General features: G+C 40.9%; 1 pseudogene; it reads left to right on the forward strand.

Moving 5' to 3' along the window:
• The first annotated feature begins 210 nt into the window (after nucleotides 1-210).
• On the forward strand, nucleotides 211-2762 carry LOC118674695 (annotated as a pseudogene).
• Nucleotides 2763-26811: the final 24049 nt, after the last annotated feature.

A 26811-nucleotide genomic window follows, 5' to 3' on the forward strand; every position in this document is an offset into this window, starting at 1 on the left:
GTTTGATTCTGGTCAAGGGCATGTACCTTGGTTGCGGGCACATCCCCAGTAGGGAGTGTGCAGGAGGCAGCTGATTGATGTCTCTCATTGATATTTCTAACTCTCTATCCCTCTCCCTTCCTCTCTGTAAAAAATCAATAAAATATATATTTTTTAAAAAAAGTAAAAATCATAACGTGGCACCAGCCTGTAACTAAGCAGCCAGGAAAAATGGTGGTGATGGTGCAACTCTCCCAGCCAGAGTGGCAGCTAAATGATGCCCGCATCGTCCTGAAGAAGGCCACCAAGTGAGCTCACTGTGGAAGAAGAGAACCTCCCCACTGAGGAGGAAATCGTGCAGAACCAGTTCTCTGTCAAATGCTGGCTCCGACACACAGAGTTCAAACAAGGAGTCCGAAGCCCAGGCTCAATCAGTGTGAGCAGGCACTGAAGCTGCTGTCCTGTAGCTACAACCTCGGGTACCACTCCCTGACTGCGAAGATGTCAATTCCTGCCGCGAGAGGGCCTTTGTGTTCCTGCACAAGACGCCGCATCTGTGGCTAGAATATCGCCAATTCCCCATGTACCAGGTCCGCGTCACACACACACACACACACACACACACACACACTTGCCACACTTTCAACTGTGCGCCCCAGGCATTGCCCATCGCACAACACTCTCCTATTTGGCCCCTGTACCTGCGCTTCCTGGGCTCACATCTGAGCCATGTGGGCCATGGTGATTCTTTTAAGCTGAGCCCTGAGAGCGCAGAGGAGCGCACGGAGTATCTCAAATCGAGCAATCGGCTGGACGAGGCCACACAGTGCCTGGCCACTGTGGTAGAGGACGAGCGCTGAGTGTCCGATTACCAGCTGCAGCACAAGCTCTGCGACCTCATCTCCCATAACCCGGATAAAGCCCAGCCGCTCAACCTGGGGAGGAGAGAGGAGCGAGGAAGGCCCCACTCGACCAGCGGGGTAAGCTTTGGTGCTTGCTGGCCAACTAGTACCTCTTCGGTGGCCACTGTGGGAAGGCTTGGGAGGTGTATGAGGTGTCCATCCGGTCTGGCCATGGTCACCGCACAGGACTTCATCCAGGCGTTGGACAGCTCCGCCCAGTTGGAGAAGAGCGGGATTGCAGCTCAGATGGAGACGCCTCAGAGCTGGGGCGGGAGAAGGAGGACGACGTGGCCCTGAAACTGTGCCTGGCCGCTGCGAGCAGCTCATCAGCCAGCAGCCCCTGCTCCTCTACGGCATTTTGCTGCGCCCAAACCCGCACCACTTGCTGAGTGGTACAAGCTCTGGGCCCTGCACCAGGGCTGCCCTCTCCCGGAGATCATCAAACACATACACGGGATCTATGCAGACGTCGGACCCCTTCAAGGCTACGGGCACACGCCACACTCATGGGTCAGGTTTGCCAATGGTTATGAGGACCACAGCCTGCATCGTCCGGAAGGAGGCCACCAAGGTGAGCTTCAAGCCGATGGATGACCTGGCAAGCGTGTGGTGCGAGTGTGACGAGCTGGAGCTCTGACATGAGAATTAGGAGCAGGCCCTGAGGCTCCTGCGGAAGGCGACAGCACTGCCCCAGGCCAGGCCAAGAACTTTAACAACTCGGAGCCCGGACAAAACCGTGTGTACAAGTCACTGGAGGTGTGGTCCCTGCTCCCCGACCTGGAGGAGAGCCTTGGCACCTTTTAGTCCACCGAGGTTGTGAATGACAGCTTCTTGGACCTGAGGATCGCCTTCCCCAGATTGTCATCAACTCCACCGCGTTCCTGGAGGAGCACACGTGCTTCGAGGAGTGTTTCAAGGCATATGAGTGGTGGCATCTCGCTGTTCAAGTGGCCCAGTACATCTGACATCCGGGCACCAACATGACCAAATTCATCGCCCACTACGGGGTGTTCGCAAGCTGGAACAGGCGCCAGGACCCCCGGGAGCAGGCATTGATGGCAAATTCGCAAACACCTTGCACCTGCTGTACTCACAGCTGCAGGAGGAGTGGAGTGTGCGCCAGCAGACTCTCGGTGGCCGTGTACAGTACACCACCTGGGCGGTGGCATCCGCCCAGCAGTACAACACGAGCAATAACTATATCCAAAGGGTAGTGGATATCTATGGAGTCTCCCACTGGCACGGCATCTACCAGAATGCCAGGGAGATTCAGTCACACAAGTACGCCCGGGAGATGTGCCTGTGGCTGGTGGATAGGGAGTGAAAACCGGGGGAGATTGACCACGCCCAAGACATCTACAGCTTCTCCCAAATCTGCAGCCCTAGATGAGTGGGGGCCTCCTAGCAAACGTGGGAGGATTTTGAGGACCCACAAGGCAACATGGACAACAGGAGATGCTGCAGATCTGCCAAAGCATGCAGGCCACGTACATCGTGCAAGTCAACTTCATGGCCTTGCACATGCTCAAGGTGTGGGGTAGCGCCACAAACACCATGGCTGACCTCACCCACAAGCAGAGTGGCATGGAGGATATGAAGCCGCTGGAGCAATGGGCTAAGCAGCTGGCAGTGGAGGCCAAGAGCGACCAGCCCCCATGGGCCCAAAGGAAGATCCTGTTGGTGTGGAGTGATGCTTCCTGGGAGGAGCTGGCCAAGCCGGCATGGCAGGACAACCCAGAGGAGATGGAGATGGGCAAACGTGAGGATGAGGATGAGATGAATCTACAGCCCAATGAGGAGCGTCTGGAGCAGCAGAGCATGCTGCCCAACCTGCTCCAAAGGAAGACTGACACCTACCTCACCCTGCCTCCCTTGCAATGAAGCCTGTTGCTATGGCAGAGGAAGAGAGAGAGAGAGAGAGAGAAAGAGAGAGAGAGAGAGAGAGAGAGAGAGAGAGTTTTAAAAAGCACAAATATATCTAAGGTATAGAAAATGTCATTCAAACTCGATGATCATTAATGATCACCTATGTCTTGGTTTCCAATACCATTCTCCAATAAAAGAAACCAGGGGTCCTCCTTGGAGAAATGGTTGACTCCAGGACTTGAGAACAACATACACAAAATGAGCTTAGAGAATCTTGTAGTGCCAGAGAGTAAAAAGGTGTAAAATGTAAAATCACAATGATACAGGCACACAGGAGCCAACTAAAAAAGCTCCCAATGGCCAAAGTTGAAACAACTTGAGGAACAAAATAAAGTAATATTGGGCTGTAACTCAAAGTATAGAACAATTATCCACTAGTCTATACTGATATAAATAAATAATTGAATAAGTAAATGGGGGAGAAGAAACAAATCTTCCATAAAGAAGAATTCCAAATAATTTACTACATATTCCATCATCAAGGAAGTATAGCATAACTTCTTAGCTGTGGGCTGCACAAAGTGACTTTATTCAAAAAAAAGGACAGTATAGGAAGGGGTTGAGTGGGAAGTAACTTTACAGTGGAGAAACCTGACAAATATTACCTCAGCCAGGTGATCAAGGTCAACATCAACAATGATGAGTCATGTTGACAGAATGTACCGTACCCTTGATATGATATGATAAGAAATGGTGCTTTATCTCTGTGGTCTTCCTCCCAAAAACCCATAACTCCAGTCTAATCAGGAGAAAAACATCCGAAAAATTTTAATAGAGGGACATTTTACAAAATGCATGACCAGTATTCCTCAAAACTGTCATGGTCACCACCAAACAAGGAAAGTCTAAGAAATTATCACAGTTAAGAGAAGTTGACAAGAAACCAAGATGGCGGCATAGGTAAACACCAGAAATTGCTGCCTCGCACAACCACTTCTAAAATACAAATAAAAGACAAAACAGACATCATCCAGAACCACAGGAAGGCTGGCTGAGTGGAAATTCTACAACTAGGAGAAAAGAGAAAAGCATACCGAGACTCAGAGGAGCTGCGGTGTGGAAGTAAAGTGCAGAGGTACGGAGGCGCACACGGAAAGGGCTGGCAGCTGAGGACATGGTTGTCTTTTTCAATCGGGAGGGAGTCTCAAGCTCCCGACTGCTCTAAACTCTAGTTCTGGGTGAGTCTCTGGGGACCCAGACTCATACGGGGAGAGGCTAGACCAGCTGTGGGCAAACTACAGCCCGTCGGCCGGATCCAGCCCGTTTGAAATGAATAAAACTAAAAAAAAAAAAGACCCTACCCTTTTATGTAATGATGTTTACTTTGAATTTATATTAGTTCACACAAACACTCCATCCATGCTTTTGTTCCGGCCCTCCGGTCCAGTTTAAGAACCCATTGTGGCCCTCAAGTCAAAAAGTTTGCCCACCCCTGGGCTAGACTGTCTGGCATCGGTCGGACCTCGAGGGCAGCTTTCTCTCAGAGGTGCTTACAGTGATTACTGGGACACTGAGAAACGGGGCCTCTTAGGGCAGGACTGAGGAGCAGCCATAGCTGCTTGCTCCACCCTGTTGATCCCCTGGGACCCCGCCCCGCCCAAGCTGTGTGCCTGCTTTTGCCTATGAAAGGCCTGGCCCTTTGCAATCTGAAAATTACCTAACCAACTGCAGCTGGATCAGAGAAACCCAGAACTTCCAAAAGAAGGCCCAAGACCCCACAACAGCTTGCATTCCTTCACAGCTGAGCTCCTGCTGGGTAGCCTCAGGCAGAGGCTAAATTAGCACCTCCTTAGATCCAAGAGCCAGTGTACCCAGTGGTCAGAATGGGACCATCCAGATTACAACTCCTCAGATCCATAAGGGACACACTCAGGGGGCAGACTCAGTGAGCACCAAAGCCCCACTGAAGCAAGTCTTGCCCCAGAAGGGTGTCTCCAGCACAGAATTTCTCCCACTGTAGACACAGCTAATTCTCACAGCCAATTGGCCTAGAGGTTAATTCCTCCCAGTGATACCTACAACAATCAAGGCTTAACTACAACAAGACTGTGCACAAAGCCCACAAAGGGATGCACCAAGAGTGTCTACCTCAGGTAATTGGGGAGGCTGAGCCACTGGGCCCTATAGGACACCTAGCACAGAAAGCTACTCTATCAACACAGGGAAACATAAAAAAATGCAGAGACAAAGAAACAGGTCACAAATGACAGAAATGGAAGAAAGCAAACTACTGGCTATAGAGTTCAAAACCATACGTATAAGGTTTTTCAAGAATTTTCTAGAAACCACCGATAAACTTAGTGAGACACTCAAGAAATCTAGTGACACTGCCGATAAATTTAATGAGATCCTCAATAAGTCTAGTGAGACCCTCGAGGTTGTGAAAAAGGACCAACTAGAAATTAAGCATACACTGACTGAAATAAAGAATATTATACAGCCGAAACTGGTTTGGCTCGGTGGATAGAGCGTTGGCTTGCGGACTAAAAGGTCCCAGGTTCGATTCCGGTCAAGGGCATGTACCTGGGTTGCAGGCACATCCCCAGTAGGAGATGTGCAGGAGGCAGCTGATCGATGTTCCTTTCTCATCGATGTTTCTAACTCTCTATCTCTCTCCCTTCCTCTCTGTAAAATATCAATAAAATATATTTTTTTAAAAAAGAAGAATATTATACAGACTTCCAACAGCAGACTAGAGGATTGCAAGAATCAAGTCAAAGATCTGAAATACGAAGAAGCAAAAAACACCCAACCGGAAAAGCAAAAAGGGTAGTGGATATCTATGGAGTCTCCCACTGATGTAGCATCTACCAGAATGCTTGTTTCCACTACATAATCCCAACTCTCCTAATCTATGATTCATTTTCTCACCTCTGAATGATTGATAGTAGAGTAATGGATTCCCTTGAGAAAGATCCTACTCTATACCTACTACGTGTGTCTCAACCTCAGAGACCAGAGAAATTAATCATTGATAATATTCTAAAATCTTATTTCCTAATGTCTGAATTATTTTTGTCTAAAAACAAAAATTCCATGGGTGATATATCAATGATTCAACCCGATGTTGCAGTGCCAAATCCACTTCAGATCCTTTTCACATACCTCCTCGCATTTTAAGTGGAGAGAGGAGCCCATACGTTTATGTGCTAGAAGTCCAGTTCCCCAGTTTGCTACGAAGCAGTGCTTAGACAAGAACACTGTTTTAGTTAAGGTAACATGACCTGCTATAGCAAGTAAATAAAATATTTCAACAAGATAGTTTATTTTCCTTTCGTTTAAGGTTTCAAGATAGTGTTCCAGGTCTGCAAGTACTGTTCCATTTGGAGGCAATTGAGGGACCCAGGCTTCTTTTGTCTTGGGGCCTTGTCATCCTTTAGACTCTGTCAACTGCATTCATTAAGGAAAAGAAGAGAGCATGGAGGCCTATGTAATATTAACAGTCTTGCCTTGGAAATGCCACACATCACTTCCACTAACATATTTTTAACAAGAACCAATCATAGCATCACAACTAATTGTAAGGAAGATTAGGAAATACAGTCTAGCTCTGTGTTCAGGGAAAGAAAAAAAAAAAAGTGGAAACAATTTATAAACAACCAGCAGAGTTTTTTGCAAATGTACTCACAAACACTCAAAGAAAAATCAATTTATTTCAAGGGGAAATTTTTTTAAATTCAGCTGTTATACAATAGTGCTATTACACTCAATTTACTTAAAAAATTATCTTACAACTCAATCTAACACAAGTACATTTACATTAATTCATTGCATTCAGAGCTCCCCAGAGTAGGTAGGGAGGCCCATGATTTAAATCTACATGACTAAAAGCAAAATAATCCCTCCCAAAACAAAGAAAAAGGTTCCCCTAAAGCAGTGGTTCTCAACCTTCCTAATGCCGCAACCCTTTAATACAGTTCCTCATGTTGTGGTGACCCCCAACCATAAAATTATTTTCGTTGCTACTTCATAACAGTAATTTTGCTACTGTTATGAATACTAATGTAATTATATATGTGTTTTCTGATGGTCTTAGGAGACCCCTGTGAAAGCGTCGTTCGACCCCCAATGGTGTCGCGACCCACAGGTTGAGAACCACTGCAAAGGCTAATTCCTGCCTCTTGCTTTATTTCAACTTCAAAATAGCAGTATTTTACCCTCAAAAATTTCAATTTTAGTCTCCAATGGCTCCCTGTTACAACTAAATTGTAAAAGTCTTGGAATTCATTATCTTCATATTTCACATGATGAGTTACACAATACATTTGCCAAGCCAGGCTGTCAATAATTTTTGTGGAATTGAACTGATTTGATGTCAAGGACCTTCTTGGCAGGTGTTTTTGAAGTGGGGATCAAACCTGGAACAGTGACTTGGAAAGACCCCTTAGCTTGTTTCCACCACATAATGAAGGAGAACAGCTGTGGGAAAGACTGATGGTTTTTCCGTGCACATGGAGAAGGTGACCTAACTCACTGTAGCCTAGCCTCTATTTAAAGGTAATAATGACTGTCTAGTTTTGGGTTTCAAACAAACTAGTTAACCCAAGCTATTTGTACAAGAACTTTGAAGACTTTCATAATCCTGGTGTGTTCAGTAGGTGTGTCTTCCCACACATGATTTGTAAATAGAATTACTTTTCATCAGCCCACCGCCTAAATGATCCACCAGGATTTTTGACTTCACTAGACAAATGTACCCGTTTCTTCAAAACTACTGTGTCCAAGGCCTGCATGCTCTGACCCAGCATAGTTTCAGCATTCATTAAGTAGAATCTTTTGGGCAATTAAGTTTTTTGCATAACTCACGCCTCTTTTTCTTCCTAATTCTAAAGTCTAAGTCAGCAGTTACCATGTTTTCAGCCTACAACATATTCTCTATACACCACTAGTTTGTGTTTTTTTAAGTAAATTTAAACCTATAACTAGAATAATTTATGAGGCCTCCAATAAGTTCACTGCATGAAAAAGTTATAACAAACTAGAAATAGGAGGGAATTCCCTTAAACTAATAAAGAACATCTACTAAAAAGACATCAAAAAATACTTAATGGCAAAACACTAGAAGTATTCCTAGTCTAGTCAGAAATTAATTTTATTAACCAATGTGACCTCAATAAATTCAATTTAAAAATTCAAGAAACAAATAAAAAAGACTATGATATGAATGCCTGCTATTCCTGGTGTTTTGTGTGTTTTTTTAGCATTTTACTGGACTATCTATATAGTCCAACAAAATAAGAAAATAAAGTAGAAATAGTAGTAGAAAAAATAGTAGAAAAGAAAGAAACAAAATCGTTAAAATTAATAAATTTAGGTCACTAGATAAACAATACACTATATAAAAAATTATCAACATTCCATGTGCTAGCAATAATCAATTAGAAAATATAAGACCATTTTTCTAAAAAAAAAAATATATATATATATATATATTCACTGCAGGAGCAAAAAATCCTAAGTGTACATCTAACCAAATATGTTCAAGATAATTATGTGGAATACTTTAATATCTCAATGGCATAAGAAAAGGTCCAAATAAATGAAAAAATATATCATTTTGTGGTAAACATTTTAAAGTTTGATAATTCCAAGGATATATAAGGATGTAGAAGCAGGAGCTTTTATTTGTACTAGTGGGAAAGAAAATTGATTCAATTGAGCAATATTGAAAAAACATTTGAGCCAGCTTATCCACTTCTGGTTATATATATGAGAAATTCCCCTATGTATACTAAGAGGGCTGTATAAGGATGTTAACTACTTCTGAAAGCAAAAATAACTTGGGAAAAAACTACATATTATCTTTGGGGGATAGAAAAATAAATGATACAATTGAATACTACATTGTGATTATTTTACATCATAATTTACATGGACATTAACATGATATTAACATAGATAAAAATAAAAGCCATGAGTTTAAATTAAACATTTATTATATCTAGTGGTAGAAATATGAGTATCTATTAGATTTTTATCTCACCTTTGTGTATTCATAAAATATTCTATAATTTTAAAATAATAATAAATTACCATTTTATACGCTATTAATTAGAATTGATTGAATCCAGGAATTTTCTAAATGATTTTTCCTCTTATGAATTAGCCAGAGTGGACAGCAGCATCAACATTTCACAAAACCTGATCAATAAGCTGCTTCACTGAATTCCTACTGATACTTTTTTTGTTTGACATTAGGATGTGTTGCTGATTAAAATAGTGTTTATTAAATATTAAAATAATAAAACAACTATTTTACCTAAATGGTGAAATGGTCACCCTCCTTTGGACATGTTATGAGGAGACAACCCACACATTATTTAAGGTTTCAGGCCAAATCTTTGTCACTAAAGAGTCCTGAGGATTTGGGAAGGTTACAGTTCCTCTTTGACCCTCAGTGTCATCTTCTCTGTGATGAAAGTTTAGACTAGGGGATTCCTGAGAGTACTAATACTCATAACTCAGTGACCTACAGTTTGATTTGAGAACAAAAAAGTAAACTTAAGCTCAAGCATCCAAACCTTAAGAAAAAAAATAAATAAAGGCCCTGGCCGGGCAGCTCAATTGGTTAAAGCACTGTACCAATACACCAAGGTTGTAGATTTGATCCTCAGTCAGGGCACATACAAGTCTCACTCTCTCTCCTATCCCTTCCTCAATAAATAAATATATATATAAGCCTAAGCTACCATTATGAGCAAACAACTGGAAAGACCAGTCAACCAGTCAGTATGATGTGCACTGACCACCAGGGGGCAGACGCTTAATGCAGGAGTTGCCCCCTGGTGGTCAGTGTGCTCCCACAGCCAACCTCCCACGGCCTGTCCCCACAGCAGGCCAACTTCCCATGGTCCCTCCCCGCTGCTGATGGCCTCCCTGATAGGCCTCAATAGCCAGCCAGGGAGAGGGACCCCACCCATGCATCAATTCATGCACTGGGCCTAATGAAGTGAATGATTTAGGTAATTAAAATTGAGAATATAAGCCTCATCATAAATATAAAGCATAATCTATTGATTTCCTGATTTCCGAAGGTCAGTGGCTGGTTGAAAAACTTAAGCCAATGAATTTAGAATATTTGCAAATATCCAACATTCAAAAACCCTGGCTCTTTTTGAAATCAGACTTTGCTACAGGCAAACTAAAACACAGCTTCAATTTAACTTCAAGATGTATCCATAACAACTGAATACCCCAAATCCTTCTACTTTTCTTCTCCCGGTGGCAAAATGCAAAAGTTTTAAATGCCTCTATAATTATAGTAAACATAGACAGCAATCTCTGAAATTGCAGTATACTATTTGGTGTTCCTAACCTATGGGCGGTCTTTAAAGAGCTAGATTAAAAGACACCATCTGGGAAGGGGAATCAAACACTAGATTCCAGGTGTTTGAGAGGCAATGCAGAGGTATTTTTTCTTCTTTTCAGAGTTAAATGAAAATAGTTTTTATGTAGGCTATTTTCTAGTTGGTATACAGAAAACCTGGAAATCTGTCTGAGGTTAAGTTGTAAATAATATTAAAGGAAGAAAGTTTTCAACTTTGAACTGAATTGGGTATAAGAGTAAATCAGCTTTGATAATCCTGGTGTTTTAGATGGTTTCCTTGCCACCTCCTTCCTCCTCCCAACCCCCCAGGAAATCCAGGGTAATCTGAAACTCCATAGGAGCCATGATTACAATTTAATATGTGTTCAGCAATCATTATTCTTCATACATTTAGACTTATTTTATCCACCTTTTTGTTTCTTGTTTCTAATGATCTTGTTTTCCCCCTCCTTTTCTAGCTTCAGTTAAAATATAAAGTTTTTCTATGTTGGTATGGAAGCTATAGGTTATATTTCTATTCTTCTAGTGGTTTTCCTAGATATATGTACTATGCTATATGTTTTTCTAACAAAGTCTAAATTTTTAATGTCTCTCTCCTCCAAACAAGCAAGACAATCCCCCTAGAACATGTGAACATTTCCCACTCCCATAAAATTATCTAGCTTTGGCTTCTTATTTTTTAACATAAGATGATATTATTCTTTCTTAATGGCCTATTGTTCTTTTTAAATTTACCAACATCTTTTAACTTCTGTGCTCAATGTTGTTCTTACATTTTTCCTGTCCTCGATGAGTATTCTTGCCTAATGGTACAGTGCTCTTTAAAAGGATAGGTAGGTGGAATGTGTGTCTGAAAATGTCTTTAGTCTACCCTTACCCTTGAATAACCACTTATGGGAATAGGATTGTAGGTTGTCAGTTATTTTCCCTCAGGACTTTGAAGATGTTTACTTCATTGTCCTCTGAAGTCTATGGTGACATATGAGAAGTCCACTGGCAATCTAATTCTCTTGGTAATCTTTTGTTGGGATTAGGTAGTCTTTGAGATTTTTTTCTCTATCCTTGATATTCTGCAGTTTCACTCTGAGGTGGATTTATTTAAGTTACTTGAAACCTGAAATGCACTTTCCATCTAAGGATTCACATCTCTTCAATTCAGGAAAGTTCTCAGCCCATTTTCTTTCAGATATTGCCTCTCCAAAACTGCCTTTAATCTTATCTTCTATACTAGCAAGATTCCCTAAATCTAATCTCCATAAACTTTCAGGGTATAATATTTTGGGTAAGCACCTTATTTTAAAAATTCATTGTAAGTATTTTATTGAATATACTAGAGGCCCAGTGCATGACATTTGTGCACTGGAGGGGGGGTGGGGGGCGGGGGGTTGGGGGGGAGTGGGAGAGTCCCTCAGCTTGGCCTGCACCCTCTCGAAGTCCAGAACCACTTGGGGGATGTCGGCGGAGGGGTCCTTAGCGCTGTTGAGGAGGCAGGAGAGGCTCCCACCACCTCCGCTGCGCTCACCAGCCGTGAGCCCAGCTTCTGGCTGAGCAGCGCTCCTGCTGTGGGAGCACACTGACCACCAGGGGGCAGCTCCTGCATTAAGCATCTGCCCCCTGGTGGTCAGTGCATGTCATAGTGACTGGTCATTCCTCCATTCAGTTGATTTGCATATTAGGCTTTTTTTTTTTATAGGATCGGGGTGACACTTGTTAAAAAAATTATACAGGTTTCAAGTGTACAATTCCACAACATGTCATCTATACACTGTATTGTGTGTTCACCACCCCAAGTCAAGTCTCTCCATCACCATCTATCCCCCTATACCTTCTTCCACCTCCTCCCCCAGCAATCACCACACTGTTGTCAGTGTCCATGAGTTTTTTCTTTTTAGCTCAATCCTTCCACACCCCCAAGCTTCCACCCCTGCCCACCAAAAGCTGTCAGCTTGTTCTCTATCTATGAGTTTGTCTCTATTTTACTTGTTACTTCATTTTGTTCATTAGACTCCACATATGAGTGAAATTATATGATACTTGTCTTTCTCTGACTGGCTTATTTTGCTTAGTATAATAATCTCCAGGTCCATCCATGCTGTTGCAAAGGGTAAGATTTCTGATGCCGACTAATGCAGCCACTGTGGAAAGCAGTATGGAGTTATCTCAAAAAAATTGAACTGCATTATGACCCAGCAATTCCACTTCTGGGAAAGAAACCCAAAACACTAATTTGAAAGACTATATACACCCCTATGTTTGTTGAAGCATTATTTACAACAGCCAAGATTTGGAAGCAGCCCAAGTGCCCATCAGTACAGGAGTATATAAAAAATTGTGGTACATTTACACAATGGAATACTACTTGGCTATAAAAAAGACTTTGGGTAAGCACCTTTAAAATTCCAAGGCTCGGATAATATGAGAAAAATTCTAAGACATGTATCTCTAAATTAATAGGGCCTATAAATTGCCTAAGAAATGACTTTACGAAGATATGTAGCAAGGGCCATAATAATGAAATTATGAAGCAATGAGAATTAAAAAAAAAAAAAGTTTGCAAAATATTCATTTCACAGCAGTGCTGGAAACATAAGAACCACAAAATGTTTCATCTAAAGGAAACTTCATTTTTCAGAAGATATACTTGAGACATAAACAGAGAGATAAAGGATGATTTCATTTCAAGCTATTGTCAGCTTCAGGACTAAACACAAAATGTCATGAATTTCAGTAGAGTAAGCTTAGTGCGATTCCACATTACCTTCCTAAAACATTAAAAATATCTTAGCTATCACATCAAAATCCAGGCTCAGCTCATTTTCTAATCCAACCCTGGCAGGGTCCCGAATACCAGGGGCCAGTAAGGATCTATGGAACACCATTGGAATAATGAGGGATTCACTGGCTCACCCAGAAACATGTATAAATTGGCCTTCCAGCATTGAGTCCTGCCCAAGCAGCCAAACAAGAGTGATTCACTCAAAGAAAAATTACTGGAAATATTTTGAATTAAAAGGCCTGTTCAGTTGAGGAGCTGAATATTTGCTCACTGTATAAGCAAACCCACACTGATATTCTGTGGGTGTCTGCAAAAATAAAATTTCTACCAATTTCTTAAGAACTGTGTTATAAGAGCTAATTGGTGAAAACTGATTTAACAAGAAGAGCTCTTTCATGGGCTAAACAGTTTCTAATCATAAGTATAGAAAAAATTGATGACTGATTAAAGAAAAAAAAAGTTTTAAGGTAAATTGGGCATAGAGATAATTAGCCAGACAAATGAACTATGCCAGGAATATGGTTGTTTTTTGAAAAGTAGAGATAAGTAGAGCTGAACAAGAGCCATGCACTACTTTCAATCTACCAACTAAGAAGTAATTTTAATATTTAAATTTGTGCTATACATATGTAATACTCTTTGTAATACTTTAAGCAATAAAAATAAAAAAAAAATTTGTGCTATATGCCCAGGGTATCATGGAAAAAGGGCCAAAATATTATTGGCAGTTGAGTTTAAAAGTACAATATATTGTGTTTTCTTTCCTCCTTCACCACAAAACGAAAAGGAGAGCTTGTAAAAGGGAAAGAGATACCATTTTGTCAACTCTGAGTGAGGCAAAGCAGGATGTGATTGGACTTTGCCCACAAGTATATAAAAAATTCTAAGTCAAATGCAGATCCTCAACCTGGTGAGGAAGCCCAGAAAGAACAATTTATAAGGAAGAAAGGAGAAAGGGTATTTCTTAGCTGAGCCTGGAAGGAAGAATCATGGATATGTTAAGGTGCAGGTAGATAATAGTCTTAATCTTGCTGAATAAAGGCAAGGTTGCCAGTATTTCTGCAGTGGTAAAGCACAAGAGCTTAGGGGTTTATAGAGAAAGAAATGCATTTGAAACAATCATTAGGGGATGGAGTTAGGCAGGTAATAGAGGAAGAACATGCAATGGGGTTGATGTACCATGATCAAGGAGGAAATAGAAGTATTTTTGTGGGTCATTTGGGTTTAGTTATGAGTCTTTCCTTAGCAGCTTTCTGTGGTTGGGAGCAGCAGACAAAAGAGGTGCCATTGAAGGTGGGATAATGTGATTAATAGAACCAGAAAAGTCAAGCAGGCTGAAAATTCACCCTGAAGTTGTTGAACAGTTGGTCCATGATGAGGATAGAAACACATTAGACTGACAATTAGAATTTTCAGTGAATAAGCAAAGAAAGGTTAAGAGGCCAGGACTGATGGTCCCAGGGCAAGAGAAACTAAGCAAAAAGTAGGGCGAGCTCCAAAGAAGGTGCCAGTGGTGTCAATTACCTTGTTCCAAGGGATCTAGAAAGCTCAAGTCAGATTCAAGGTAGTGCTGACATCCATGGGCCTGTTTGAGGTCAGGGAACCCCAACAGAGTTCATTAGGCAGCAGTAACACAAAGTCAAAGCAGTTCCACAGTTAGAGCACCAAGATGATGAGAACATCTGGATTTAAATAGCAACTCAGGCAACAATGACTTGTGCAGTGATCAAGATCCAACCCATAGGGAAAGACGCTGACAAGGAATTAGCTGCTCAATCAAGGAACCAGGGATTAGGACTGTGCTTGAATCCCAGCATAGACTAGAGTACAGACCAGAAACTAAGGCAGAAGCCAGCCATAAAGACTGAGTGCACGCAATGGGGCCTGGGAGAAAATATTGAGGTAGGAAGGGCACTCAGGGTTCATCTAAGACATTTTAAGCATGTAGGCCACAGACTATTTCTCAATTCTAACATGAATCCTAGGAAATACAAATATTTTTCAGATTCAATATATATTCAGGCTTGATTATTCTCAGCCCAGAGGTTGAGCAGAGCTAGCCTCAAGTTGTGAGGTTTCAATTTCTATAACTCAGCAGTTCTCAAACGCAGGCAATTTTGGACCCCAAATGACATTTGACAATGTCTGCAGACATTTTTGATTGTCATGACTGGAAAGATTGTTACTGGCATCTAGTTATTAGAGGCCTGGGATGCTTCAAAACATCCTACAATGACGGGACAGCTTTCCACAACCAAGAAGGTCTGGCCCAAAATATCAATAGTATGAAGGGGGAGAAACTCTGCTCTGGATAGGGATGGGTCTGGCAGGGACTGACACTGACAATTAAAGATTAAGTAAGGAAATTGCTATTATATTTGAATATTCACTCATTTATTCACTCACCCATTCAGCAAACACAGGACTTATTATGCCCAAGAGACTGTACTGGGCATTAGGAATACAACGATGATTAAGAAATGGTTCCAGCCCTAGCCAGTTTGGCTTAGTGGATAGAGTGTCAGCCTGCAAACTGAAGGGTCCCAAGTTCGATTCCTGTCAAGGGCATATGCCTAGGTTGTGGGCTCAATCCCCAGTAGGGAGCATGTAGGAGGCAGCCGATCAATGATTCTCTCTCATTATTGATATTTCTATCTTTCTCTCACTCTCCCTTCCTCTCTGAAATCAATAAAAATATATTTTTTGAAAAAGCAAGAAAGAAATGGTTCCTGCCCTCAAGAAATTGTTAGTCTAAAAGGAAAATCTCAAACTTCACAGCCTTCATTCAGTTTTATCAAAAATGCCAGGAGCCAAAAATAAATTATTTCCTTCGATTCTATTCTTTGTAGAATAATTTAAATGATCCCCATAGGCACACTTGGTTTGGGCTTAAAATCATAATGTGATGCCTTCAAAAGACCTGGAATGTGTCTAACATTTTCAAGATCACTAACTTCCGTGTCCTCTGGCAGGCAGAGGCCAGGAGCCACAATGTGGGTAGGCGTAGGCAGAGGCATGGATACATGGAACAGACAGACAGTTCTCAGAAGGGTGGGGGGGAGGGGAGGACTGGAAGAGATTAGCCCAAAGACATATGTGCATGTATGCATAGCCCATGGACACACACAACAATGTGATGAAAGCCAGGATTGGGAAGGGGGCGCCAAAAAGGGGGACAGGCAGTTGGGGACATCTGTAATAAATAGCAACAACAACAACAAAATACTGGTTAAAAAGAAAAAAAAATTGTGGGTAGGAAAAGTGACAGATGGGGCCAGCTGAAAAGGCTTCCTGAATAACCTTCACAGTTTGGTCACCAACCAGGAAGAGAGTCACATTTTTAAATGCAGCTTAAAAGTATTTTGGATGAAATGCACTGCTGTGTGCAGCTCACTTTGAAATGTATCAAAGCCAATGTAGACTGAGATTGGCTAGAAAGATGATAATTGGACCAACATGTGAAAAGCAAGAATAGTACAATGCTAATGGGACGACAATGTCTAGGTGGTGGGTTCACTGTAAAAAATCTTTCAACTTTTCCTTGTTTGCAAATTTTTATAATAAGATCTTAACAAAATGCAGCTTAACTCCCTACTCCTTGTTTAGAGAAAAATTTAAGACTAAACCATATGTACTGAAGTAGACTATAAAATATTTCTGGCAATGGTTTTGCTTCAGGAACACAGCTGCAGCCCAGTACTTGGAATGTGGTCCGTGGATCTCAATCATTGGCATCGAAATGCAGAATCTCAGAATTCAAGACATTCTCTATCAAATTTGCATTTTAACAAGATCTCCAGGTAAGCCATATGCATATTAAAATTTGAGAAGCACCAGAGTAAAAGAAAGGTCAATGACCTAGCAGACCCAAGTCCTACTTTTCATTCATTCATAAATTTAAAGATGCTTATGTATTGAGTCCCATTATGTTCCTGGCACTGTTCTAAATGCTAAGAACACAGCAATGATTAAGACAAATATTTACTTAAATTCTAGTGAAAAAGACAGTCAATAAACAAGAAAATAAAATATTTCAGAAAACATATATGCAATAAAACAAGCAAGGATTTTAAGAAAAAATGGTCAGAAGCTATTTTAATTAGGGACTTCAGTAAATACTAACTAGAGTCCTGAATAACAAGAAGACAGAGGGAACGGCGAGTGTAAAAGCCCTGAGGCAGAAGCCGGACTGGATGCCCCACTTTGGATGTCTGAAACAGAGATTCTTCATACCCAAAATGAAAGCATTGAACCAAATCATCTCTGAAGTTTTTTTTTAATTCTCTGATTTCATGATGATCTTTAAGATGACTATGTATGAGTGTTCTAAGAAGAATACAGAACTGTGTTCTTGGCTATGTTTTTAAGGAGCAAGTATTAACATGGCCAGTGGTTCCAATCAGCATTTGAGTTAAGTCATCATTCAGATCTATTCTTCCAGTATTTTCTTGCCTCCTCGTATCTCGATTCATACAGACAAGCAAAGACAATTGATTGTTATCGCTCACCACCCCTTGTATCTAGGGCCCATTCCCATCACAGTCCCCTCATCTTCTATTTATTAGTTGATACATTAAACAGTGGGTTCCATCGGCCACATCCCAGCAGTTGAGACTGGAGATGATGTCCTGATATGCAGCAAACAAGCCGAGGAATACCTAACTGGCTCCATCAAGCATCCCCTGAGTTTCCTGTGGAAACTATTCACACATGAAACATTAGCAAACCCGGGGTGGGGGGCGGGGAGAAAGCATGTTACACATCTCTCTTGGCAAGATTCGGTTGGAGCATATGGCTTGGGCCCAACATTTCCAGGGAGTTTTACCTTCCTCTCAATCCTAAAACCAGCTGCTGAAAGGAAGAGAATGGGTATCCTGCCAACCTCATCTCCACCTATTCCTCCTGCTACATTTGTGATCCAGATATACTGAAATGAGTTTCATTCCACATACCCACTCCACTCTTTCTTATTTCTAAGCCTTAAGATATGCTGGACCCTCTGCCTAGAACACTCTACATCCTCAGCTCTCTTCATCTGGCTAAATTCTGCTCATGCTTTGGGTCTCTGAGTCTTCTCCCATACCACCTTGTTCTTCTGTCCGGGCCTTTATCCCGCTGTATTGTAACGATGTGTTAACTTATCTGCCCCCTAGGTTAAGAAACATGAGGAATCAGGAACATCTTGTTTAGCTTTTTTTAACCCAGAATCACATCCACAGTCTGTGTGGTACACAATAGGTGCTTAGTGATTATTTATTGTTTGAATGAATGTAATTTGCATTTGTCCCTTGCTCAACCATCTGTGTAGATCTATGCTATTCTCAATAAACTTTTCTAATCTTATTGAACAAAGAAAGTTTTCAGAATTGAGAGCTTCTCCCCTGATAGCTTAATGTCCAAAAGAGAATGTTTTTTTGTTTTCAAGAATTCCTAGGAAGGAATCAACAGTATTTTCAAAAATACAGGAGACCTTTTTTTTTCAAATCTAGGAATCCATGCCTCCTGTGACAGCTAAAATTAATATACTGCCTTAGTCATCACAATTCTCTTAAACCAGTTTGAGGAAACATGTTTTGCTTTTTGTTTTAAACAGGAACAGATTGCTCAAGGCTTGAGGGAGCCAGACACGAATCAGAAAGCCCTTCCTCTTTCATTTTACAAGTCTTTAAACTCTACCCAGCCCTGAAATATTTACTGAGCTGCCCATGGAACAACTTTTTTTCTCGTCTCCATGCGGCCTTGTGTGGTGTTGAGAGGAAGAGAAATCAGGAGCACTCCTCCAGCACCAGCCTCGGCAGGTTAGCACAGGGGAAGAGGACCATGAATTTTGCTCACCCTGGACTCAGAAAACTATGACAAGTGGGCTGAGTCTAAACTGAGAGAGGGAATCTGGGGTTGAAAATTAACTCTTCAGCTGCTGGACAAGCCCAACAAGCTGTGGAATGATACCACTCACCAGATCAAAAGAAGAGCAAGCAGCTGATATCTGTTCCAAAAGTCTTCTGGCATTTTCCCTCTGGCTCTAAATCAACCTGTTCTTTTTTTAATTTTTGAAAGTGGATACAGAGAAACCAACATTTACTGGATTCTTTTTATGTAGCCCACACTGGGCTAAGTGCTTTACATGCATTATCTTATCCAATCATCCACACAATCATGTGAGGTGTTTATTTTTAATCCTCATTTTACAAAAAAAATTGATACTCAGAGAAAGCAAGTAACTTAGCCACTTAAATAATAAACCCACATATAATGAAATCAAATTCCAGTATTTTTTTTCCTGCTACACCTCGGAATTTTAAACTGGAAGTCATAGGAATGCACCCAAAGTTTTAGAGGCAGCACAAAATAGAAAGTTCTACACAGCTCACTACATCATTAACAATAGCCATTCTGTAGGTGGCCAATAGTTGATCTTAGCCAGAATATTGTCTTCAACCATATTGAATACTAAGACTTTTCTGAAAGAGCATTTTGACAAAGGTTAGCTGTTTCCCAAAATAATCCAGCTTCCCTAAACAATTCAGGATAAATTCAACATCCAGAAATTAGTTATTCTTATCTTAAACAATAGCCCTAAGCAAATTTTCCTTAGCATTGTATATCAATGTAGCATCTATCCAGGGATATTGTAATGTTCTGTGTATTACCCCGCTATGGTAGGACCTCCTAAAGCACAGAAAAGCAAAGAGAATACAATTCATTTTTGTGTTGCTTAACCCAAGGCCTGGCACACATGGTTACTTATTATATGTTTACTAGAGGCCCAGTGCATGAAAATTCATGCACTGGAGGGGGGTCCCTCAGCCCGGTCTGCCCCCTCTCACAGTCCAGGAGCCCTCAGGGGCGGGAGGCGACCCAGCGATCAGGGGAAGGCGACACCCCCATCACACCTCTGCTGCTGCCACTGCCGGCAGTGCAAGCCTCAGCCGGCCCTGGTTACCTGAGCCTTGGGCGGCTCTGTGTGGCTGGGCAGACACCATCTGAGGCTTGCCTGCACCTCAGGCAGGCCCTGGGCAGCTGGGGGGCTGAGGGAGGGTCCTGCCGCTCTGTGTGCCTGCCGTCTACCCTCCCCCCCCCTCCGCCCCCCCCCCCCCCCCCCCCGCCGGGCTGGGCTGAAAGGACTGTGGGACTCCAGTGGAGCTGAGGGGACTGGGCACTGCCATCTTAGTGACAGCATGATGGTCAATTTGCCTATTCCCTTTTTATTAGATAGGATTGGATTAATCTAGCAGAAACCACCGTTATAAAAACAACTAGCTGTAATGCAATTTAATAAGAGCTGACATTAAAATAGGTTCAAGTTCCCTGGCCAGTGTGGCTCAGTTGGTTGGAGTGTCATTCCATACACTAAAAGCTCCCAGAGACATACACCAGATGCCGTTCAGTCCAAGTTGGGGCCCATACAAGAGGCAATCAATTGATATTTCTCACATCGATGTTTCTCTCTCCTTCCCTCTCTTTAAAATCAATAAACATGTCCTCAGGTGAGGACTTTTTAAAAATAGTTTCAAGATAAGGTGTAAGGATGTAATAACAAGCAATTCTATTTAGAACAGTGGTTCTCAACCTTCCTGATGCCTCGACCCTTTAATACAGTTCCTCATGTTGTGGTGACCCCCAACCATAAAATTATTTTCGTTGCTACTTCATAACTGTAATTTTGCTACTGTTATGAATTGTAATGTAAATATCTGATATGCAAGATGTATTTAGGCAACCCCTGTGAAAGGGTCATTTGACCCCCAAAAGGGTCGCCACCCACAGGTTGAGAACCGCTAATTTAGAGGAAGGGCTGTTTGGGAAAATCACACAATGAAATGAGTTCACCAGGTAGAGAAGGAATAAGAAGAAAGGCATTTCAAAGATAGAGAAGCTTAAACAAAGGCAAGAAGACAGGAAAATATGGCAAGAAGCTGAAAGAGGGGGCCATGGATTTGTCTTCTTGGAGGGAAGCAAAGGAAAAGGAGCAAGAGTCAAAAGAGTTGAGAATTTTTGTCAACAATATCAAACTCTTTTTATTTCTTGACATTCTGTGCTTAATACATTATTTAAGGTACAGTGTTGTCCAAAGACTGTAAAGTCTGGAGCCTGCTTGTGAATGGGTCATACCCTGAGACTGCTTACTCCTAAGTTCACTTGTAAGATTTCAGGGGGAAGTGAGGTAGAGCAACCCATAAGGCTAAGGATCATCAATACTGAGGAAACCTTTTTGGAAGGTAGAGACAATCTCCTTCTACTAAGAGTTAGAAATTAAATGCTTCTCATAGTATTTACACATCAATATGTCCCTGAAAAAACCTTTCAGGGAGCCCCATCGTCTCTCCCCTGTGCATTTTCTTCTGTATCTTAGTCAAGCCTTTCTTCTTTTATTTTCTCTTCTTTTCAGTTCCAAGGACACTTGACAAATAGAATGAGGGTTTCATTGGAAGGATCTAGGATAGTGGAATTCAGTGGTTTCACAGGAAATGGGGATAGGGGACTATGTAATGCCAAGGAGGGAAAAATATTTTCTCCTGGAGCTGTAATACTGCCTCATCTCCTCTTTGCTTCTTCTGCTTCTTCCTTGTTTCCCTGAAAATGACAACGACAGCCACACCACAGCTCCTAAGTCTAGGCCAACTCAGTTCACATCCCAGGGTCTAGGACCTAAGAACCCAAAAGTAAAATAAACAAACTTCTGTGAGCTCTTCACTCTTGGTTCAATAAGCTATGGCCTGAATAGGTGGGAAATCATGGTTTTAGGGGCAACTCGTGGGTGGAAGAGGATCCGTTTTCAAAGGCTATGTGTTCTATTATAAAAAGCCCCTTACCTGTCTCTATAATTACTTTGGCTCTGCCAGAATTTAGATTTTTAAGCCAGACCTTTTAATAGCTGTATCTTGTCCTTAGATGAAGTTTTCCAAACACTTTAAAAGCATAGAAACTTGTTTTCCCCAGCAAAATAGTTCGCTGTAACCCAAGATATAAAACAGATAGAAAGGAGAGTTGTTCCCATTGACCTGGGCAGGGGGTGGAGGGGTGATGGGGGGGGGGTGGCAAAGCATACTTCCTCTGTACATTTGCTCCCTGGTGCCCCCCCCCCCCCGAAAGCCCTGCATCAGTCCCCTGGGGAAGCCACTGCTCCTGTGTTTATAACGAATGATAGTCACTCCCACAGCTATAAAAAAATATGTTACACTCCTGTTTCTTGACTTGTCAATGTTAGTATCTTTTGACTGCCTGCCATAAAAGATAAAACACTTCAACTCAATTCTACTTTCTCCCCCTCTTTTCCTAGTTTGAAGAGCTAACTTATTTATAGTCCTTTTCTTCATTACTGTTAGATACTGTTTCAATATTATGATTAAAGAGTATTTTTCTCTTTTGACTGTAGGTAACATCTCATCTGCCCAATAACTAAAATAGCTCCCTTGTACTGCCCTCCAATCCTCCCCCACTTTTAACATCTGAACACATGATAATTAATAGGCTTTCTATGCGTCATTTCCACTCCTTGATCCACTCTGATACACACAGTATTTATTCTCTTACTTGTCTATGAATGCTAAGTTTATTTTAGAGCATAAGCTCTGAAGAAGCAATTGGAGGTGGTTTATATTTTTAAATGGCACCACTCACAGAAGAAGAAGCAGACAGACATGGTGTGGTGGACAGGTGGTGGAAACCATCGACTCTAATTTCAAGAAGCTGATGATCTGAATTTGAAATAGTCTGGGGAGAGGAGGAAAAACAATGGATTCCTGCAGAAGCTCAAACATCCCTTAGATTTCATAGTCCATTTTCCTTCACAAATTCCACTATTTTTGTTATTCTGCACAGCACAATAGAACATTGCCACATCCATGCACTGGTAGTACCATTTTCAATTAGTAGCAGCCAGTTTCCTAGTAGCTTTGTCAAGAAGACCCCACGCCATAGCCACAGACAAATATTGTATAGTCTGTGAAATGCTCATGCTCTTTTCCTTGTTGCTGATAAGTAAAGTCATCCTTCAGCCTTTTCCTCATGCTCTCTTTTACCTGCCCAGCCCTTCTATGAAACGAATCAAGGCACTTTTTCAATCAACCTTCTGTATCAACAGAGCCTCACTCTGCAAATGACTTTCTTAGTAATTCGCTGACTCTCTTGGGTTCACTTTAGTTTCTAGGTAATTGGCCAGTAGTTCAACTCTCCTGCTAGAGAAAGTGCTGAAAACTGATGAGGGGAGAAAACTTTCATTAGAGATAAGTTGTCAATGGCTTTTATAAGCAGTGATAAAACACTAAGAATCCGCAGGCACAACAGATGATCCTGGTAGTGTTAGGAACAGGAATGGGCCCCTCGGGCTTCTGTGGACTAGCCTTCTCTGGAGTTCTCTCTCCCTTCTTTAGTCATCCTTATTTGGCTATGGGTTTAGGATGTTTCAGTTCATGGGCCAAAGGGGACCATCTGGTCAAGGTACGTTAATCATCAAGTCTTTAGTTGATTTTGAGTGCCTATTAGAATTTAAAACATTCTCAAGTGTGTGATCTTATTGGCTCTTCCCAACAATACTGTGAAGTAAAGAAGACAGCTATTATGTATTCACCTTATTTTGCAGATTAGAAAACCACAGTGTGTAGGAATTAGATGTGGTTCCCAAAGTCACATAGCAGCAAGATGTTGCAGAAGCCTCTCGTACCACACTACGCTGCCTTTTCCACTCAGTGCTCAGATTGCACCAGAAGGTTTTACCAGACAGGATTCATGGGGTATAATCACCCACTAACTTTATATAGTCTCCCAGTCTCCCTTTAAAGGTTAATTGATAGAGAACATTCTTCCTCCGAATTGGATAAAAACTCAAAAATCCCATGACTCTTCTGATTACCCAGGTAATTTTTAAAAAACTAACTGTTCTTTCATGTTACAAACATGATCTCAAGTTCATAATTAAGAGTATCCAATTACACACAATAGTAAAAACTTCAAGCCAGATTTGGAATTCAAAATCCTCCCTCCCTCCCATCCTCCTGTAAAATTTTTGCTGGGTGGGAAGTCAGGAAAATGATTGGTTAAGAGAAGGGGAATCCTTCTTCCTTGTACCTTCCTTTTGCTATTTTGCAAATATGGTTGTGATCCATTCTTCCAAGGCCAGAGAGTATTGGGAGAACACAGGAGAGACTGGGGTAGACAGGAAAACTCTCACCTAATTACTACATTTGTAAAATGCTCCTGACTCTCTAGCAAATAACACTGATTCTTATGAGCTATTTTGTGGATTCTTAGAAAGAGCCCCATTACTGAGGACTTCTCATCTGAGATTCCCTGGATATGACTCATGCACACTCCTCCACTTCATCCATCTAAAGCAAACCAGCCTGCCTGCTGCCCTTTAAGTTTCACAGGAGGAAAACACTGGTCTTCATATCCTAATTTCATATTAAGTTCAGTGAGTGCTCTTAAGTCCCTTGCAGGGGGCTTAAAAATATGTGAAGGTAGCTTATTCTGCGTCCCCTCCCCACCCCACCCAGGGGTAGAGTTAGAATCCCAGCCCAACTCTCTCCAAAAAATATTCTTTAAAATCCTTCCTCAATCCTATTCCATTAGACACTTGATGTAGCAAGAGGTTTTAGTCGCATAATTGGTTCTGAGACTGAAACTTTCCATTTTTATCTGGACTCTCTTCAGGAAATGTATCTATTGAGTCTAGGTGCCTTAGTAAAAAAATTTCCAACATTATATCTTATTGCATCAAGTAGGTATAAAACATGACCTCCACTCTTTAAAAGCTTCTTTCTAACTGGGAAGGCACCGACATATGAAACTATAGGAGGATAGAAACAGCATTAACCACAAGTGCTACAGAAGCTCAGTAAATGGAGAATCCCCAGGGTTTAGAATAATACATTCTATAAGCTTTGTATTAAAACAAGCAAAAAACTAGAACAAAGCAGCATTCCAGGGAGAGAAAAATATCACCATTAAAAGAGAAAGTATGTGATAAATATGATCGTGATATGTTAACTAGCTTCCAAAATTGTCTCTTCCCTTCATTTCTCTCACTGTAGCCTTAATTCATTCAGGCCACCATTGTCATTCGCTTTGAGTAATGTCATAACTTCTTGGTTAGTCTGCCCATGTTTAATATTTCTCCCTTCTGCCACTTTCTCTCAGTTTATTCTTATCATTTGGATGATAATCCCCTCCAGATTCATCTTTAGTTGTTTCTCCTATCCAGTCTTCCCAGAAATTCCCCGACATCTCTGTATTATTTTGCCTCCTTTTCACTCACAGTCCCCATCTGACTCTCCTACTCCTACCTCATCTTCACCTGATATGTTTGATGACTGAGTTGTATTCTGTATCCATTCTTATCCCATCTTCCTCTGTCTAGCAAGACCTACAAAGCTAAAAATTACATTTCTCAGATTCTGGGTGTGGAAGAGGCTTCATCAATCAGATGCAATAACTCAAAGATTAGAAGGTGAAAATGAAGGAGAAGCCATATTCCTTTGTTGTTGTTCTCTATGGGCAAGGAAAGCTGTGCAGATATAGGCGTTTCTGCATTCCAGTACACAGTGTCCAGCTTCCTGGGAGGTGTTGGCCACAATAGCTTCCTGATTTGTTTCCTGACTTCTGGGTTTCAATCACAGATGTTTTTTAAATCAGTTGGTCCATTGGACCTTTCAATTACCACCTCCTAAATGTGGCAAAATAGTAGCTCCCATAATGATCCTGTGAATCATTACTGGAGACTCAGGTCAATGGAGGAAAAGAAGACATATGCAATATTTTAAACAATAAAGATTTTTTTAAAAAAATGCCCAGACAGATTACTTCTCTTGTTCAGGCTCTAAGTAAATGTGTGCAGGCTTTGCTCATTGCCTTTGGAAACCTTGAACAAGTAGAAATAATTGAAGGCTTTTTATACACATCAGAGAGAGATATTCCATAGCAATAATGACTGTGATAGTTCTTAACTCTTTATTTGTTTTTATTACTTATGTTTATAAGTGAGAACTATTCAATTTGGAAATATAGTTTTTATTTTTAACAAGAAAAATAATAGAAAGCCTAAATATCTGTATTTTAAAAGATAGGTTGTGTATCTATTAAATAGAATTGTTACTAGTAATAGTAACTATTTTAGTATATATATATATATATATATATATATATATATATATATATATACTTTTTTCATTTTATAGGCAAGAAATTTAGCTTTAGCTAATTAGGGGCAGAAGAACTGGGATTCAAGCCTGAGTCTATCAAAAGACATATTTAAATATAAAGACACAGAAAAGTTAAAAGTAAAAATACTGAAAAGATATATCATGCCAGTTTACCCAAAAGAAAATTGGCATTGTATGATAATATCATATTAAGAAGACTCTAAGGCAAGAAGTATGACTGGAAATAAGGAGGAATATTTTATATCCATAGAAGTGTCAATTCAACAGAAATAAAAAATTTCTAAGCATTTAATAACAGCTCAAATGTATAAAGCAAATAGTCAAATTCACAATAACAAGTAACAATTTCAACGTGTTTCTTTCAGTAACTGATAGACTAAGCAGGTAAGAAAATCAATAAGGATATATGAGATTTTAACAAAATGATTAGAAACTTTATATATATAATACTATACATGTAAAACCAATGATTTTGTAATACACATTCTTTACATTTGCACATGGAATATTTGCTAAAATAGAGTTTATACTGGGCCATAAAGAAAGTCTCAACAAATTTCAGAGGATACAATAACACAGAGTAAATTCTTGGACCACAGTGAAATTAACCTAGAAATCAATAACAGAAAATTAACCAAAATATCCCAGAAATCACAATGGAAACTAAGTGAAAATGAAGATTTCACATGTCAATACTTGTGGTATGCAGCTAAAGCAGTGCTGAAAAGGAATATATAACTT

The sequence above is a fragment of the Myotis myotis genome, unplaced genomic scaffold, assembly GCF_014108235.1.
Source record: "Myotis myotis isolate mMyoMyo1 unplaced genomic scaffold, mMyoMyo1.p scaffold_m19_p_1, whole genome shotgun sequence".
Classification (NCBI taxonomy): domain Eukaryota; kingdom Metazoa; phylum Chordata; class Mammalia; order Chiroptera; family Vespertilionidae; genus Myotis; species Myotis myotis.